The following is a 19716-nucleotide window of genomic DNA, read 5'->3' on the forward strand; positions in this document are numbered from 1 at the left end:
CTCGGTTTCACACCTCTCAAGATCTGGTTCCCCCTGCCTTTTTTCAGGCTCCGCAAACGCCAAAGGGTGTGGCTTGGCATGCCATTGATGTGCGGTGGGCGGTGTTGGAGTATTTGGCTAGGACTGCCCCTTTCCAACAATCTGATAGTCTACTGATTACTTTTGGCCCTGCTAGTGCGGGTCGCAAGGCTGCAGTGGTTTCCATTAGACGATGGATCTGTGTTGTTGTCTCCATGGCCTATGTGGCTTCTGGACTGCATGTACCTGCGCACATTCGGGCGGTCCACCAGTGGTTTGGCGGCTTCCTGGGCCGATGCAAGGGGGTTTCTCTACAGGAGATTTGTAGGGCTGCGACCTGGGCTGATCAAAGCACTTTCATCAACCACTATGGTTCCTTCGGGGTTGGGGTTTTGTCAGTGGGGATGTGAATTCAGAGTTATTAAAGGTGTGTGTTTTGCTGCACTGATTTTGGCTCTGTGTCTCATTGGGACCTTTTTCCCGTTGCTGCTATGGTATGCCTTTTGAGGTAAGTACTGGTATGAGGAAGAGTGGACGTGGAGGTAATGCTCTGATTACTTACTGGTAATCTTCATTACTCCTAGTCCTACTCTTCCTCTTCAAAGTACTGACAGCCCTCCTCTCCCTCCCTGCAGGGAAGGTCCCAGGCTCCGGCTTGGTTATGTAAACTGGGTGATGTGGGTTAAGGGGAGGAGGTATAGGGAATAAAAGAAATAAAAGAAGGTCCTGTGTCGGAGGCAGGGGCATCATGAGGTAAGTACTGTGACGAGGAAAAGTAGGACTAGGAGTAACGAAGATTACCGGTAAGTAATCAGAGCATTATCTTGCCTATGGCAGGGTTCTGCAAACTGCGTCTCCCTGGATGTTTTGGACTATGACTCCCATGATCCCTCATCATTGACTGCTGGCAGGGTCTGATTGGATGTGTAGTACAAAACATCTGGAGAGCCACACGTTGCTGACTCTTGGTAAGGTGTTCTCTGGAGTCTGTACAAGCACCATTTCTCGCTTGATTATTTATTGTCGATTTGGGCACGTGGTATTGTGCTGCACGGTGAACAATAGGGAGTGTGGGCTGTTGCTGATAGCAGACCCCTGTCCTTGCATTACTGAGGCCGAATCCTGAAATCCAGAGGACTCCCCTGAAAGGGTCCACCTTCAGGGTTTCTCTGGACAATGCAACTTTGTATTTAACTCTCACTGCGGTGTGTGGGTTCTGGATAGTTAGTAAGAAGTTGGGTAATTGACAAGTGAGTGCACTCAAAATGATGAGAAAATCCGGGGGCGGGGGGTGGTCAGCATTGACGTCTGTGTTTTGCATGCGCTCACTTGCAACAGCCAGAGCTGGTGAATGTGAATGTGGAAGAGGGGGACGCGGGCTGGCAGGACAACGCTTTGGGAATGATCAATGGCCATGACCACATTGTGCCCCAATACGAGCCCTGCACATTTGTTGTTGCACGTCTCATTGTGGTTCGTATCAACAAATGATTTTAGTTAGTACTAAAATGTGGACCTTTTGGCAAATCAGAATTGTGCATGCTGTTTGTGAATCAGGCCTGTTAGCGGGGTTAGCATGTATCTGTATTGCTCAGCGCTTGACGTCATTCGACGCTATTTCTATAGGTCTTTCTAATTGCCCCTCCTGTGTGAGATTGAGTTGAGCAAGCTTGACAGATTTCCATGTTATATTTGGGACACCTCCTGTCGCCGGTCTCTTTGAGACATGTATGGATCCTTTCCTCCAGAGTGTACGGATCAATGAGGCGACTTGGGTAACATCCATTAGCTGAATTGATAATCAGATATCAGTGATTGTGGTTGTCTCTAATATATTTCGAATGCTTAGCAATCGGCACATATATTTGAATCCTGTATTACTGACCCGGGCCCTACCTAGGGATATACAACAGATCTGAGTATTTTCATGCCAGAGTGTTTTGAAATATGCTGTGGCACTAAATGTGATGCGATTCCACAGAGGCTGTGGCAGAAGGCCCCAAGGAGGGCTCTATGAGGCCACAGGTGATGAAAGTGGAAGAATTCCTAAAGACCTCTAAGCAACTCTATGACAATCACATCTCATCTCTCCAGAAACGATCCATTCCTACCTTAAAAATCACCTTTAATTCAGTTATGCTGTTTTATGCCAATGATTACCATGTGTTCCAAGGATTTACTGCACATGTGTGTCCCTTGCTCGGTTTCTTAAACCTCTATGAACGAAGCACGGAATCACCATCCGTAGTGAGGCTCTTAAGATCTCGATTCGTGAGAAAAGCTGTTGACATCTGGCCTGGTGTTGTGTCCTGTCTGAAAGCAGATGCTAGAATCAAATCTGGCAGTGATCTAAATGAACTGCTTTGCCTGGTGGAGTTTCACTTTGTTCCAATGATGAATATCTAATTCTTTTTCTTTTCTATATTGCTTAAATTAGCATTTTACTGAATATTTTGATCTCCACAATAAACTATACTGAACTCTGAACTCGTGTGGACGCAGGATGACGTCTTGTTGGTTGTGTATTGCCATTAGCGATAATTCACTTTGTGTTGCCGTTCGCATATTTTACAAACAGCTTGCAAAAGTGTCAGTTTTGATGTGTTGTGATCTTCTCTTCAAGTCTGGATCCAACCTTTGAACTTGTTGGGATACTGTGTAACTGTACTGCAAAGCTATGGATGGATAGAGTTAAGGAAAGCATAATCCAAGCCGAACCCCTTGATAATAAGAAATGAGGGGGCACAGATGTTGTGCAAGGTCTCGTCTACTAACAGGTGGTTAGGATTAAAATATGTAGCTGTTGCGGGAACTCTAGTACTTAATTGCCCCCTTTGATCAATTGTCAGTTTACCCAATTATGTTCCAGAAATCAATGTACTGTTCGCCAGGTTCTATTTTTGCAATGTTTGCACATTGTACCATCTATGTAAAATCCACTATTTTGGGATTTTTGGATAAACGGTTATGTTTGCAGCCCAAAGGAGGCGTGATACCAGGGTTGTGTTTTATCACTGTGAACCCCAAGTGTGAACATGTAAGTGCCTTGTGGGGTCACGTGTTTGATCAGCACCTCTTCAAATAGGGCAGTAAAGCTATTGGAGGTTGCAAAAGGGGGTGAGGGTCACACAGCACACAACACAGACCCCATCTACCATATTTTTCCATCTCCCCCTTATTTCCTGACCCTGTCAGTGCATGGGCAGTTCCTAAAGTGCCACCCAGATTAGACCATTGTTTGGGGGCATACACACCCCACCGACCAGCCCGTCCATTCAAAATGCATATTTACCTCCCTGTTGCACTCAAGGACCTAAACCAACTGCCCCTTCCTCATCATAATGCTTCTGCCCGCTTCCGATATCAGGGCATCAAAGCGTGGCGGACAGGCAGTCGCGCATCGCATTGACTGACAGTAACATTGCTGCCACCACAACTACCCACCAAGGCGGCCACTGGAGTCCACGCCGCTGCCTCCCTCAGTTCTCCTGAACCCGGGTGGGATGTGGCACAAGGGCAATGCCTCCTGCTCACATTATTCAGAGAGGTAGGTTGTGTCCCATCGCTGTGATGTCCCAGGCAAGGAAAAGGAGTCAACACCCCACCTCCTCGCTCCTAAGGACTAAATCCACAGCTCCTGCAGAACCGTACACCGGTTTCCCCGCAAACTGATTTTAACGCTCCCTTAGCTCAGAAGGTGCATTCTCTTCTTTGGTTAACAGATTACTCTGGATGGTGTCATATCCTCATATTTCTTTGAATATTTTATTTACATTCAAAAAGTAATATAAATAAAATACACACATGTTGTATTCCCTAAAATGCCAAAACATTGAAAACATATTCCATTTGAACGTATCTGTAGTCTTTTCATTTTGAAAACAACCGTGTCATTTCAAGACTGTGCGTAATATAAAAGGCCTGCTGCGTTCGCTTTCCACTGCTCCTGCAACGTTACCTGGGGTGACATGACTAATGCGCCCGAACACTTGACAGGGGCTCGTGCTTAGCACTTATTGCAGACTGAAGAGCCCTGTTTAGAATAACCGTTGATAGAAAGACGCAGCTTGAATGCTAACGGCGGCACTTAGAGAAGCATTAGTATTCTGGCCCGCTAGCGGAGACGGCGGCGCAACCACCCACCACCGTCAAGACTTCAGATTAGACCGCCCTCAACCTGTTCCACAGTCTCCTTTCCTCGGGATGTCAACCGCTGCTACGCTTTAACATCCACCAGGCAATCCTTCCGTTCACTGCCCCCCCCCACCCCCCACGCCTCCTGTGTGCCACAGCACCCCCAGACCAGGTGCGAGCTTGGGGTTCATGGCCCAGGCATATAAGACTGGCCGTTGCTGGGTTTTCTCGCCCCTGACCTGACCGCAAAACAAAGTAATGCCAAGACCTAGTTTGCATGCGTGGAAAACTGTTGTTATGTTGCTAGACTCTGTTTTGTCTGTTATTATGTTGGCGGATTGCTTCAACTACAAGCTCGATAAGCTTGCAACTAATGCATACATGTTTTTCTTTGTACCAGGGTATGCTTATAAATGCCAATAAACAAAATTTAAAATAAAATTGGGCCATGGCCGGGAGGTGTTTGAAACCCAGGCCACAGTCATCACCATTTCCTCCTGGCCGGGGGCTCAGTGGGCGATCGGGTCAAGTGGGAGACTACAAGGAGGACGGGCGGAGTGAGGGAGATGCTGCTGTCTCAAAGCTTAGAGCGGACTCTCTCCCTCTTTTGGGACTGGGCGATACTTGCGGGCAATAAGGCCTTCCCCGGTGGGCTGTACCGATTGGTAATGGCCTGCCGGCCAGTAAGTGTGGGCTTTTTTAATCATAAAGGTTAAAAAATATAGGAGTAGGCTGCAGAAGGTGGGAGTGGAGTGATTGCGAGCAGCAACAGCTTGGTAGGAACATTGCTTTATTTAGGTAGAGTAAGCCTCCAATCTGAGCAAACTGATTGGTTGCTTTCCGCTCTCCAGGTGCTAATCTCCGACATGGAACCCATGAAAGCATCACTGTCCTGGTGAGCTCGACACACCGTGTCAGAGTGATTGTAAATTCAGCATTCATGCCTGCCTTATTACATGCTGCTGCGTCCAATCACAGCATGAATTCCATCGAGCCAATGTGGTGGTAGAGCTTAGTCTTGCAGTGGTGGTGGCGGCCGTGCCATGCTACACAAGGGAAGGTTGGTCCACCGGAATCTGTGGAACTGAAGGCGCAAAGGGATTCTTTTACTTGTTATTCAGGGGCATAGCTGGTCCTCACGAGGCGCACTGGGGCAATCCACGGGGCCACCGATCGCCATCAATGCCCCAGCTGCCACGTGGCTGGCCAGTCCTCCCACACTCTGCCGGGGTCCTCACAAGGTGCACTGGGGCAATCCACGGGGCCACCGATGGCCATCAATGCCCCAGCTACCACGTGGCTGGCCAGTCCTCCCACACTCTGCCGGGGTCCTCACGAGGCGCAGTGGGGCAATCCACCGGGCCACCGATGGCCATCAATGCCCCAGCTGCCACGTGGCTGGCCAGCCCTCCTACACTCTACCGGGGTCCTCAAGAGGCGCACTGGGGCAATCCACGGGGCCACCGATGGCCATCAATGCCCCAGCTGCCACGTGTCTGGCCAGCCCTCCTGCACTCTGCCGGGGTCCTCCCGAGGCGCACTGGGGCAATCCACGGGGCCACCGATGGCCATCAATGCCCCAGCTGCCATGTGGCTGGCCAGTCATCCCACACTCTGCCGGGGTCCTCATGAGGCGCACTGGGGCAATCCACGGGGCCACCGATGGCCATCAATGCCCCAGCTGCCACGTGTCTGGCCAGCCATCCTACACTCTGCAGGGGTCATACGGCATACGCTGCGGTGTAAATAGGTAGAACATGGCAATAAAGTCACCATCCATCCAGGAAAGATTTGTCATGGATGCGCCCATGGCAGGATCTTGAGGTATGCGCAAAACATTCCCAGAGATTCAGCGGAATAGAGGAGATACGTTTAGATGTCGAATCTCAGCTCTGTTGAAGGTGTGCAGCAAAACCTCAACAAATGTATTATTTGGTCTACTGCAAATTATCAGTGACATTTAATTGTGGTTCAATTGTGTGTCATACCAGCCCCCCTTGATCCCCACACTTCCCGCTTGTAGAGATTTGGCAGCTGGGAGGTTTTAACAAAGCCCTCTGACTTAAATGAGGCCAAAAGGACCCACTAGGAGGACAAAGGATGTCCAGATGGGGGGCAGATTCTTTAAAAGGGGATTAAGCTGACTGTTTTTAATATAACAAATGATTAAGGTGATTGCTTTTAACAGAAAATATAAGCAGTAGAAAATCTACTTATGTTTTAAAGAGCCTGGGGCCCCCTTGATATTCTTGGGGTGGTGCTGGGGGACAATTGCTAGGTGAGGGGCCCAGAAACACTATTTTTAAACGAGGGGCGGAGGGGGTCGACATAAAGAAGTTTGAATACCACTGCACTCGAGAATGCGCATGGACTGGCCATGTGCCAATGCTTACCATCAGGAATAGAATAGGCCGTGCAAGTGACCAATCGGTTTTATGGGTGGGGATAAGACCCCCCCCCTACGACTCGTCTTTTACTTGCAAGTATGCAATGTCCGAGATGCATCTGCACTGGTACCACAAGGGCATGAACGTGTCCAGTTCACCACGAAGCGCCTTATGAAACAATGAATAAAGGGGTGAAAAGGGACACACCCCATGCTAATCAGCCGCATAGCGGCCCTAGGAATGTGCTGGAACAATAATATGAGGCATCCCGCCTCCATACGACGAGTAATAACTGGTCTCGGGAGGATAGCTCAGGGGCAACGTGCTCGCCTTAGAAGCAAGACGACACAGAGCAACACATGTTCGATCCCAGAGACCGCGCTTAGAAACCTCTGGGTATGAAGCGCGTTATCCATGACCAATCATATCATACCAGACCTCACGTTCACTATTGCTGTCTGCAGTCCATCATCATCAGTTCGGTCACTCAGCCTCAAATAAACTCTACTGTTTCACAGCGCTACCAAGAGGCAAAACCAAATAACAAACCAGGCCTGTTTTATGTCGCGCAGTGTCCCATTGCAGACATGGAAGCTGGGAAGCAAAGGACGGCCTCTAGAATTTCATTTTCTGTGATCCTGATCATTTTCCGTGACACTGCGGATTCACTGCTTATAGTAGAGCAGTGTGTACTAAGACAGAACCTAAGGCGTCCATATTGGCTCGAGTCATAGCCCTAACAACAGCACTATTTGTCAATATGTTGTAGAGCCCATCAGAGTATTAAGGCCCGAATCCCTCTCCAATGATGAACGCAATGTTTCTATTTAAAATACTAAAATTATACGGATGAGAAAAAGAAACGAGAAATCAAAACACCATAGCTCATGAAATGTTTCTTATCTTAATGTATTTGTATAGCACACACCGCAGAACCTATTTGCATCGGTTCCTAGTGATTCCATCGACAGCCAAACCATCGAAAACCATACAATTGACACAAATAGCATTGAAAAAAAGCCATTGAATGTATTTTTTTCCTTTTTTTATGGGGGGTTCGTCCCCAAACCTCCCCCCTTTTTAACCATAAAAAGCAATTTTTACTAAACTAAACTCTTTGAAAAAAATGCATTTGATGCATTTTTTTCAAAGGTATGGTCTGTCGATGCTTTGGATTCGATGGAATGACCAGATACCATTTGTATCCATGCGCTTCTGCAGCAGGCGATGACTGAGCGCGGCTGGAGATGAAATGAAGTGGAAGGGCTCCATGTGATTAGGTCGAGGTTTTTTTTGTCGAATTCGATTTCGTCACATTTTTATTTTTATACATTTGGCTGCAAATATATGTGGCCGAGACCCCTGCAACCCCCTCACCTTCCTCTTTCTTTATTACCATGATTACCCTCCCCCACATATATTTGCGGCCACATTAGGTTAAATAAATTGGACAAATTGGATGCATTCTGCCGCGATGTAATCTCCCTATACCGGTAGAAGGCTCTGGGCCTTGAATGTGTCTATGAAGGACGTAAGGCGGTCTACATTCTCTGTGTCCTTTGTGCAGAGATGTGGTGCGATTGCAGAGAAGAGCCTGTGTCCTTCTCTGGCACATGATCTGTTTGCATGTATGAGATTTATAAAGCGCACACCTAGCTGGGGTTCAATGAAGCATTGTACATGGGTGGTTTGATTTGTTTGCATGAGATACTGGGTATTGGTTTGTGTAGGAATTTGTATGTGAAACACCTGTGCCTTCCAGGAGATGCTGGCCTCCACTGGAAGCCAGCAGGTGCTTCTTTGGTTGGCTTTTTTCTTAGTCCAAAGATCAGCCTCCCAGAAACTTTCTGGACTCTCATCAGCCTTTTGATTCAGTAAGCAGAAAGGCTTGCAGAAAGGTCATTGCATTATTGCAGGTGCCGTTGACCAGTCCCCCTAGCACCACACAGTGGTTTTTGTCAGGGAACGTAGGACAAGATGATCCTGGGTCATTTTGTTTGTGGGGAAAGCAGTACCTACCTGTTTGATCAGGTTCAAGTCTGTGTCCCAAATGAAACCTAGATCCCGTACCTTACCCTTAATGGGGGCTATTTCTTCGAGGAACAGGTGGGGTAGCAATAGTGGGGTGGCCTTTTTGAGGAGGTGTGGTGGACCTAGGACTAGGATTTCCAATATTCTTTGGATAAGATTGAGGCTGTTCTGCACCATTCAGTACCTCATCCCCTAAAGTCCTTCCGACAAACCTGCAAACTGGTCCTTCTGCCTCGTGACACCCATGTGTTTTGTGTTATCAGCACATGAGTTGAAATGCAGTTTTTGTGTGCAACGCATGCACTTAAGACATTTGGCGTATATGTTAAATAGCAGGCGTGGGAGGGTGAGGCCTGTGCGTCTCTGCAGTCCATAGGTCTGGCGTGTGAGGCAATGTCTCCCAATTGTTATTATATGGCTAGATTGGCTTACATTGCTGCGGCCAGTCTGTTCGTTTTTACCTGGCATGGAATTTTTAACTGGGCATCAAGGGGAAAACAAACATGATAAAGGGAAATTGATTTTCCTTTGACAGTTCAAGCCAGCCCAGGAGCGCTTCCTTAGCTGCTTGTTGCTGCTAAGGGAGTGCTTTGTGTTTTCACTGGGCTTGCTTGCTTGCTCGTCCAAAAGAGGTGGGTCAATGCCCCATCGTCTGTTATGGATGAGCCGCCCCTGTGCAGCTATGAAGGATGGAGAGCCCCCACCCGCCTCCCCACATAGTCTCAGACTGCTTAGGCGAAAGAGTACATCTGATGTTTCTACTGCAGGGAAGGGAAACTGCTTGCTGAGCTGGATCTGTGTGAGGGAGGAGTGGTTTCCCATGGGTGTGGATGGGAGGCAGAGGCGTTGCTAGGTGGGGGTTAAGGGGGCCATGGTTGTATTCCTGCATAGAAGCTCAGGGGCTACAACTAAAGGATAGCTAGCCCCGAGTCCCGACATTAGCATAACCTCTGATCTTTTCCTGACCTGGCAACACCCCTGATGGGAGGAGTACATGCACCTGGGTTGGTCTGAGCAACTGAGGTTGTGAATCTCCTTTAGGTGAAGAAAGTTCCTTGGTATGTGGTGTGGTTAAGGCTGCGTATTGTGGAGCGATGAATCCCTGCACTGCCTTCCTTAGCTTCCATGAGCTTCCTGTGTTTTGTCCTGCAAGCGTTCTCCTTTGCACAAAAAGATGGCTTTAGATATCAAGTTCTGGCACGCCTCAATTCTGGATCAACCGGGGTGGCTTGGGATTTCTGCCAGGCACTTTCCAGCTCAGCACAACTCACTAGGTTTTCTAGGAACTATGTGTTTTGTGCAGAGGTGTCTGCTTACCCTTCTGGAGGGGTGCACAGGACGCAGCTGCCGTGCTATGCTAGTGGGCATGCGCAGAGGAGGAGCTCTGTGTGCGAAGAACCGCTCTTGATAATCAGACTGGAGACCAGCGCGAAGTCTCAGACTCTTCGCCCTGAGCAGGGCGGAGGGTGCTGGACAGACACCGTGTCTGCCAGAGCCTGTTGTTCCAGTTCCATTCCCAGTCTGCCTACAGGTGAAGGTCACGAGCGCAGCGAGCACGGCCCAGGGCTATTTCTCACGTAATACATCTACTGCCAGGGCAGGGTAGATCTCTCACTCCTACCGTGGTGTCCTTCTGCGCCTCCCACATTTCAACTGGGCTTCATTTTAAGGATTAAAAGCATTTACCATTATACTGGTAACTGGACCGTAAAATGTTTTCTTTTTTTTAAGTAAAAGTACAATTTTAAAAAGTAAAGAAATTCAACAATGTTTACTAATGTTTTGTAGCAGTTTACAATCACTTTTGACATTTCACACCTTGTATTTTGTAAAGCCATCGGCACTCCTGAATACAATATGTATGACAGGCTATGGAAATACCAATCCTTTTCAAATTGCCTGACTAAATGGGTGATCTATGGGATAAAATGCCCTTGTGGGTTAATCTATATAGGCAAAACGATCAGGTCAGTGAAATTACGAATTGGCGAACATCGCTCAGCCATACAGAATGGTACTCCGGATAAACCATTGGTGGCCCATTATTTACAAGCGAAACACACATGCGAAGATATATTTTGGTTTGTTATTGAGACATCTAAAGCTCACCCACTGGGAGGGAATAGGGATCTGTTCCTTAAAAAAATGGAGCAAAAATGGATTTATAATCTCAATACAGTCCAGTCCGATCTAAATATTGCCGTAGAGTGGAGTCTGTTTATCCACTAATAGCTCAGACAACCAGTGGAGGGGTTAATGAAATATGATCTCATTGCCATTTATGTCTATCATGACTGCTGGAGGGTGATGCCTTGTCTAAAATTGTCATATAATGCATAACCATTGTGTGCACAAATTTGCTCTATAAGAAAAAATGTATTTGACACACTATACACACCCCGTTACTGAGAACTAGCAAGCAGATCATTATTTACTGCAGTGTTAAGTATACCTTCATAGGATCCATATACACTCAAAAATGGCCGACCCCTTTCTAATACTGAGGAAAGTCTATTACACACACAAATGGACTGGACTTGGCAGTCCTCTTTCGATGTCAACGAATGACATTTGGCTTACACCAGTCTTCAACCAAGGAAAAAGCCACGGGGTAAAGCGATTCTGTGAAGGCGAATGCACACACGACAGGTAAGCCTGCTTTGAAATCCATGCCACACTTGATTGTTGCTCAAAAACGTACAGAGAGTCTAATTGTACTCTCTGGTGCCTTTGTCTCCCACACAGAGCCATTCACTGACATGTGAGCGGTTTAAAATATCTAACCCAATATATAACAATGCAAGACAGCCTTGAGGATCATTAAGGCCAAGTAAGTGTTACTCCCTGCCACTTAAATGCTTGAAAGAAACGCAAATCAGGTGAAACCTGTGAAATTGAAAGGCATTTCGCATTTCTTTTAGATTCCATGATGCATTATGGGACATGTAGTATCCGGAATACCATAGAAACTCGGTACACTACTGAAATTTCTCTGCAGGACTTGAAACAAAAATTCCTGCCTTACGCATAAAGTGGTAAATATGATTGATTCATATATCAAAATGTAACTATTGTTGGTTCAATATGTTACTTGTTTCAACAAAAATCTAAATAAATGTATGTATTGATTTACAGCTTGAATTCTTAAGACGGACTGGTCTGCCGCCTCAATTAAATTGATTCATGCAATCGCTTTGCCCATCACACCAAAAGAAATCACTTTTAAGGTTAGCAACCTGGCTACTTGTTTTGTATGCACACAAACACCACCATCACCGTTTTTATCATGTTTGAGTAAAACAATTTTTATTTATCTTTTTAGGTCACTACACTGACACATAGGCGCCATGTTGCCAGTGTAACGTGTTTCTTTAACCTATCGCGTCCTGAAGATGGGGCGTTGGACTTTACTGACGAGCTTTAAACTGCAACAGTGTTGTCTTTCTCCCTAGAAACATATTCAAATGTTGACGCTATTGTACCATGTTGTTGTATAATTGAAAATGCGATCAAAATACACCATTACTAACATCACGCAAATTGTACATTGCAAATGTTTTGGTGTCTGCTTCTTCCGCCCATTTGTGTTTCTACAAATAACGAACGTTGGAAATAGGTTTTTTATGTTGTTTTACCATGTTGTTTGATATAATAATTAAAATATGCTAAACACATTTCTTTGTCTATGGTGGGAGATATAATCCTATGAAATTCCTACTGTGAGGTAAATTTCTGACAAGTAGCCACCTTTCGGTGTGTCAGAGGTGGGTAGCTAGTGGTATATGTACGTTTTTTTCTGCTGTATCTCTCCTCACATACCACAGCCCCCTTAAAAAAATTGAGGAAACCCTTGTGCCACAACACTAGCTTATCCCCGCAACTTGCAGATGCCACATTCTTCTCGGGGGGCCTCCACCGCAGCCCCATTGCTGCGTCGCCAAGAGAGAATGGTTTGGCAGGGTGCGTCCCAGGTACTCGGTACCAGAGAAAGAATGGAAGTCCTCCACTCCCACAAACATATAGTCCAGGCGGGAATGAGAGCAATACACCCCGAAAAGTAAGAGTACCCTCTTCTTGCCCATGTGTCACTTGCCACAACTCCACCAGGTCCAATCCCCCACCACCTTTTTCAGTGCCGCTGTTGCTTGTCGTTTCTGCAACCCCGATGTCAGTGTGCTGTCTAAGTCTGAATCCAACAGGCAATTAAAGTCTCCTCCCATATAAACAAGCCCTCCCTGCATCCGCCCACTAGATCCATCACTACTGGGAAATAATCCTTATCACAAACATTCGGCTTGTACAAATTCACTACACACATCAGCCTCTCCTCCAACGTCCCCATGAGCACCACTGTCCTTCCAACATCATCCGTCAGGACCTGTTCCACCTTAAATAGGACACCCGAAGACACCCAAATCAACACCCCCCTGGCATATGAAGAGTAAGACATGCCCACTACCGTCCCCCACCACTGTCTCTGAGGCACATCCAAATCTTTCTGAACCATGTGAGTCTCCTGAAGTAGTGCTTTTTAAGGAACCCACTCGCTGACGCTTGATTCATTTTCCCAGCCCCCGGACATTTCACGTCCCGATCTTCAGGTCATCATTCCCCATTTAAAATCCCTTCCATATGACCCCTTGCCCGTCTTTATCGCTAAGGTCGCCTACACTGCCAAACTTTCGCCCACGATGTTTGTGGTCTCCTCTGCGGCAACCCCCCATCCCCACAACCCCAATACCCCATATAACTGCTCCAAGAACTTCCAAACTCAGTCCCCCTGTATGTCCCCCAGATCCCCTCTACCCCTGCCCACCCTGCCCTGCCCCAACCCACTACCTCAACTTCCGCAAACTCCCTCCAACTCCAACACGCCCCACCTATCCCTCCCCACCCCTTCACCAAACAGGTCCCCTTCTCCCACCTCACTCTCGAGCACCCCAGTCATTCTCTCCACACCTTCCCTCACTCCCATGAGTGAACGACCAGTAATGCAGGGGTGTCTCCAGATTTGCTCCAGTTCTACCCATCACAACATCACATCTCCTGCTATGACCTTTAACTTGGCTGGGAAAAACATCATACATTTAATGTTCAGTTCATGAAGGCGCCGTCTCACTGCATCATAGGCCCTCTGCTGTCATTGCACCTCCATTGTGAAGTCTGGGAAGATGCGTAGCTTTATGTTACCCACCTGATAGTAGCCAATCCTTCGGTACTCCTGCACCATAGCGTCCCTGTCCCGAAAGTTTCAAATCTTGGCCACTATCACTCTTGGTGGTGCCCCATGTGGCGGGGCCCTGTCTAGTACCCTATGTGCCCGCTCAACTGTAAAATGTTTTGAGAGCCCCTTCACATCAAGAGTGTTCAAAATAAGGTGTTCCACAAAGAGCTCCACACTCTGCCCTTCCTCCCTCTCCAGGACCCCCACCAACCCGATGTTACAGCGCTGAGATCAACCTTGTGAGTCCTCCGCTCTTGTTTCCAATGTCCTTGTTGCCCCCACTAGGCCAGATACCTGGTCATCCTCCACATTGCTTAGTCTCTGCTCCACTTCTGTGACTCTTTCGCACACTTTCCTTACGTCGGCCCTTACAAGGGATACATCTATCCCAACTTCTTTAATGACCCCTTCTAGGGAAGACTTTGTCGCTTGAATGGCTTCCATAAGGGTTTTCATTGCCGCTCCCCCAGATCCTCCAATGGCTGCTTCCTCGGAAGCTTGGCCCACCTCCTCATGTTTCTGCTGCCTACTTTTGCGGTCTGTACATCTGTCTATTTTCTGTTGGCCTTTCACCATTGTGGCCGGTCTCTGTCCTTTCGGTACCAAGGCCTATATACCTGCACTCCCAGGGATCTCCTCCTCCGTCCTCAGCGCCTGGTCAAATGGGCCCCTCCTCTCAGAGCTCCCACTATGCTGGGGGTGCTGCACTGCCCGGCAGCACTCCTCTGGGTCTATTGCACAATACGCTTCAGGATTCCCCCATGAAGGGGCCCCAGATCACTTTACGGCTTCGCCCCACCTGGCCCGGGTTGTCCACCTAGGCAACACTCCCACCGGGCATCCCAGCTGCTCCGTAGGAGCTACCATTCCAGATGTCTTCCTGCATTTATTGGAACCTCTAGATGAGGGATTACAAACAGGGTGCACTTTCTAGCCAGTCTCCAGTCCCCATTCTCTGCAGTGATATTTGGTGGGTCAACCCCAGGGCACTGCGCACCCTCACTCCAAAGTCACCCAGGGGGCCTCCTCACCACTTCTGGTGTGCTTCCTACCCTCTCCACATGTGCACCAGTCTCAATGGTCCCCTTTGAGAGGGCCTCTTCACAGCAGCCCACGGCCTGTCTCCTTCACCAGCCACAATCCCCACAGTTATCAGTGTCTGTAATGGGAGACTGGGACAACTGCAGCCCCCCTCCGTGCCCTGAACAATGCGACACCACTTTGGTGCTCAGGCCGCCACCTGGCCCGTCACCACCACCTCACCCCCTTATCCGGAGGCAGCGCCATACTCGCCTATCTCCTCGTGCTGGCTGCCCAGTCAACTGCCTTGAGGGTCAGTTCGCCCGTCCTGACACACCGGCCGTGGCCTCCGCTGCCACCATCACCGCCCAGCAGTCCGGGCCAGGCGACCAATGCTCCACAGCCACTGCGATCCCCTCCTTCTCTTAGCGGTTGGATCAGAGGTCCCCGACTCACTCACTGAAGCTTCTAATCAGGGGTACTGCTTCCCACAGTCTCCTCCGCTGTTGCTCTCTGGAGCTCAGCCGTACTCCCCATTTGCTCAGCCGGCTGGGTCTCATCTCGTTGCTGATGCGCCTGTAACAGTGTCTGCTTGCTCCCGGCTGTATATTGTCAGCGGCTCCCCTCAGATCCTCTCACCGCCGTCAGCCAGGTTGGATCTTGCGTCCCCTGTTACCAGTGAGACATGGTGCTCATCGCTGGGGCTCCCAATGGGTGCCCCTCGTGCCTCCAGCTGAACAAACCGTGCCCCCAGGGTCTCCTAGGTCGGGACTCAGTTCTGGACAATAATTATGTTACAAAAAGCAGGATTCAGACAGGATTTTGTACGGGCAGCCGGGGAGCTCCAGAGAGCTATGTGTTCATGCTCTGGCTGCTGGCCACGCCCTCTTGTGCTCATTCTGTTTGTTAAAATTACAGTTGTTGTTGAAGTGGAAGGGCACACAGAGGTGCCCTTTGCCATTTGGACAGCAGAGGGCAACCTAACACTGATAAATTTCATCAGCTGAGTATGCAAACTTACCTAAGCATTTTATATATTTAGATAGGTCAGCCTGACAAAGATAGGAGTGATTTAGTCAGGTCCGTTGAATGGCTTGTTTTGTTATCCTCATGGCACATTTATTCCTTATTGAGTTGTAGCTGAAACCTACACACTACAGTTGTTCTGCCAGCTCCATCTGCTATGTTGTGTTAATATAAGTGAGTAACTTGTCTTGTTGTGTGTTCTGTGGGCAATTTCATCCCACTGTCCAAACCCTAGATATCTGAACTGCATTTAAGAATACTCCCTGCTTGATAAACGTTTTCCTGGTCATTTGCTTTATTGTTCCCAAAGTCTTTCAATCCTGTTCCGCTCTGCCTGTGCCTCTTTTATTATTAGGGATTTTCTGCTCGACTCTCCATTTTTCACCCAGAATTTGTTATCCCCAAAGACCAGACCAACACAGGTCCCTCCCTGGCAATCCTGCACAGCACACAGAGCCTGCCCCAGGTGCAACCCAGGCCGTTGCTCCCCAGCACTTGGGAATATTCTGGGGTGCCATAAAATAATTATAAAGGTGCTGATTGATTCATGAATGCTACTGTGTCAGCATAGACTTCCTGGGAGGATGAACATGCATATGGCTTGAATGCCTGTGCATGTGATTTGTCTTTGCAACCCATGCTTAAATGCATTCATGCATTGCATGGATGCATTGGGATTTCCTCATTTGCATTAGATAGACCCCCATGAAAACAAGAGTAAACCTGTCCATTCTTCCCAGCTTATTTCCTTTTACAACCAATTTCTTTGATAGTGCAACCCTGTTTGGAAAAGCACATACCCTGATACAAAACACTGTGCAGTCCAGGTATCCAACCGTTACACCTCATTCATTTCATTAGAATCCATTTCAATGCAAGCCATCTCATGTCAAACCAAAGTCATTTCAAGAGCATCTCACCGAAAATGCACCTACTGCTTTCAATTTAAAAGGCACTGGCATTTGGAGAAAAAAAAGAGGAATCTTAAAATATTATCTACAAATCCAAATATTTGAATGATAAACCGTGGGAGGGAATTTGGCATAAAAAGAGGGAGAAATATGAATGGGGAAAAAGCTGAACAATAGAGAAAAGGAAAGGGAGAGAGTACTTGGAGCAAACTTGAGTAACAGGGATTTCCCGTCGTTTCGCAATAAAAATGGAAACAAATAAAAGAAAAAGACACCCCAAAATTCAATGAGATGGTTTAGGTTGAAATGGCCAAATACGTTTTTTTCAGTTGACACCCCAAAGTGTGAAGTTATGGCTGCCACTGATTTGCTGTAATTGTAACGGGGAATGCCAGACAATTCACAGCAGTAGCCGAGTGAGTAGCAGGGGTGATGCTAGGTCTGGAAAAGATCTGGGGCTACGCTAATGTCGGCACTGTCAGGACTCAGGGCTACATAGCCTTTTGGTTTTGGCCCCTGAGCTTCTATTTGGGGCTACAACCAAAGGACCCAAGGCTATAGCTCCCCCAAAACCTCCTAGCAATGCCTCTGGGACGAAGGCTATCCTGCAAGACAGCTTTTGGATATTGAATCTGAAGGATACATTTTCCTGAGCAGTGGGAGTCAGAGTAAGCTGGCATTACTTTCTTGCCAATATGGGAATGGAGGATCAATGTAGTGTCTAAGAGGAATCCTAGGGATTTTGTGGAAACCAGTAAAGATGGGATTATCCTGTCGTTTGCCAGAATTGAAATCTAGAATTTGACAGCCATGCCAATCCTTTGCCGTGAAAATAATGCAAACTGGCAGTGCGTTGTTGCACTCAACTGAAGGCTTGCCACTGCCATCTGGGCTTCAATTAATGAAGGCAACTCCGCAGATGGGGAATAGTGTCCTCCAATGACACCCGAAGATAAATCCGGGTGTCATTGTCACACTGATGAATGGAGAACTCGCATTCATCCACAAGATCTCGTAACAGTGAACAAAGGGTTCTATGTAAAATGTTCGTATATTGGAGGCCGTGCACAAAAATAATGGATTCCTTTCTGCCAATATTGATGAGGCCTTCAATATTCTGAAATGTCAATTTTTCAGAGAGGTGTCACACCCCGACCTCCCTACCAACCTATCCCACGCCTTCACTCTATAAATCAGAGGTTTTTCACCCCCGAACTCTGCTTTGCGTACCCACCCCACCATTAACTTCACTAGCCACCGCCCCCTCACACACACGCAAGCACCAACAGACAAACACACACACACTTACCGGCTGCTTATAATATATTCACAGGGTCACTTGCTTCCCCCAGTCCATTCGTGTTTGGCCCTTCTGTATGCATTAACATTTATTAGATTAACACATACCATTCAAATTTGTATAAAAAATACTAGTTTATTTATTTTTTATACCAAGTATTTCAATAAAAAAACATTCACATCTACGATTACATAGAGCGTTTGTCTATAATTCTAAAACACACTTTACATCATAAGAGCTTAATTCTACTGTACATCAACAATAATGTGTGGTACTCAAGTTCATCAACAATTCTTCAGATCACATAAGTAATGTTTCTATTGGGATAAGTTGTTCGCTGCCCTCTCTCTATCGAGGAGCACACCCCAGTCCAAGCAAAGTTTAACTATCCGTGCTAATGTCACTCATTCAGTTCTTTCATACCGCATTCACACCATACCCGACATGTTTCTTTCCTTTCCACTTTCAAGTTTATAGCTAGGAAATTCTTCAGGGGTTATACACCACATTCATTAAAAATGTACATTTGTGTTTATTTTCTTTGGATCCATTGGGGATTTAACTTCTAATTTCCTCTCTTTGATCCTTTCTTCGGGCCAAATCATCGAGCGGAAATCTGTGGGAAGCAAGTACAGGATACTCGACTTTAATATTCGAAAAATCCTAGTTGTAATTATTATTATATACAACCAACTGTACTAAGTGTCACAGCAGAAGGGGATCATTTACTTGGTGGACTCCTTCTTATTATCTGTTAGAACATCATTTCTCTTGGGGATTAAGCCAGGTTTCACACGACCTAGTCATTCAATATTTCTTTAACAACTCGCCATTACTGATTTGAACTGATCCAGCCGAGTTTTGTTAGAAAAAAGAAATTGGTGTAGTCCTATGAGGAACTACCAATTGTAAATAAATCTTGTCTCATTACCTTATATAAGTCATTTGGTCTCTTAGTTCTGTTTTTGGTCTGGTCTACATTACAGCTGCAGCTCCAGGTCAGTCTCATGAGCAATTACTCCTCACTACTATTGTCTCTCTTTATAAGAGACCCTTCAGCACAATGTAATACAATACGAAGGGTGGGTCTGAAATCAAATAGAAATAACCAAGGACAGAACTATCAAGATTAGCCTATTTCCGTGAAGACAAAATTAACCCACTTTGACGTAGAGCTGTGTTTATTAATTTATACAGTGCACAGTGCCAACTCGATTGTGTCTAGGTGCTGCAATCCCAAAAAGAGAACTGAATAGTGCAGCTGACACAGTTCTAATCCAAGAGAGAAGACTCATCCAGGGAAAGAATTAAGAGAAGGCAAAACAGGGAAAGAGGGAACAGAAGCGTAGTTGGAGAACTTGAAAAGGAGATAGTATAGAGCGCTGATAAGGGACATTATTTACTGGGAGATCCCATGAGTGACTGGGGGGGACAGAGGTGGTGGTTGAGGGTAGCAAAGGGGGGAGGTGCAGATTCTTTTTAAACCCACTTCCCCAACATACATTTAAATGGGCCTCTCCGGAGAAGTTCATCTTGACCCCTTGGAAAATAACACATGAGAGGAGCGTTTCATTTCTGATAATGCTGCAAGCAAAGTTTAAATCATGCACACTTTTAAACAAATACAAAAAACTGTAGCTGAATAATTTATTTTGTGCAGTTTAC

The 19716-nt window shown here is 46.9% G+C and overlaps 1 long non-coding RNA gene across 1 annotated transcript; it reads left to right on the forward strand.

Moving 5' to 3' along the window:
* The first annotated feature begins 11312 nt into the window (after window positions 1–11312).
* LOC138493339 (uncharacterized) lies at window positions 11313–12143 on the forward strand. The gene is made up of 4 exons (XR_011276386.1): window positions 11313–11400; window positions 11492–11605; window positions 11706–11797; window positions 11893–12143. It is a non-coding gene; the product is annotated as an uncharacterized lncRNA (long non-coding RNA).
* The last annotated feature ends 7573 nt before the right edge of the window (window positions 12144–19716 follow it).

The sequence above is a fragment of the Ambystoma mexicanum genome, chromosome 10, assembly GCF_040938575.1.
Source record: "Ambystoma mexicanum isolate Mex_15411 chromosome 10, UKY_AmexF1_1, whole genome shotgun sequence".
In the NCBI taxonomy this organism is placed as follows: domain Eukaryota; kingdom Metazoa; phylum Chordata; class Amphibia; order Caudata; family Ambystomatidae; genus Ambystoma; species Ambystoma mexicanum.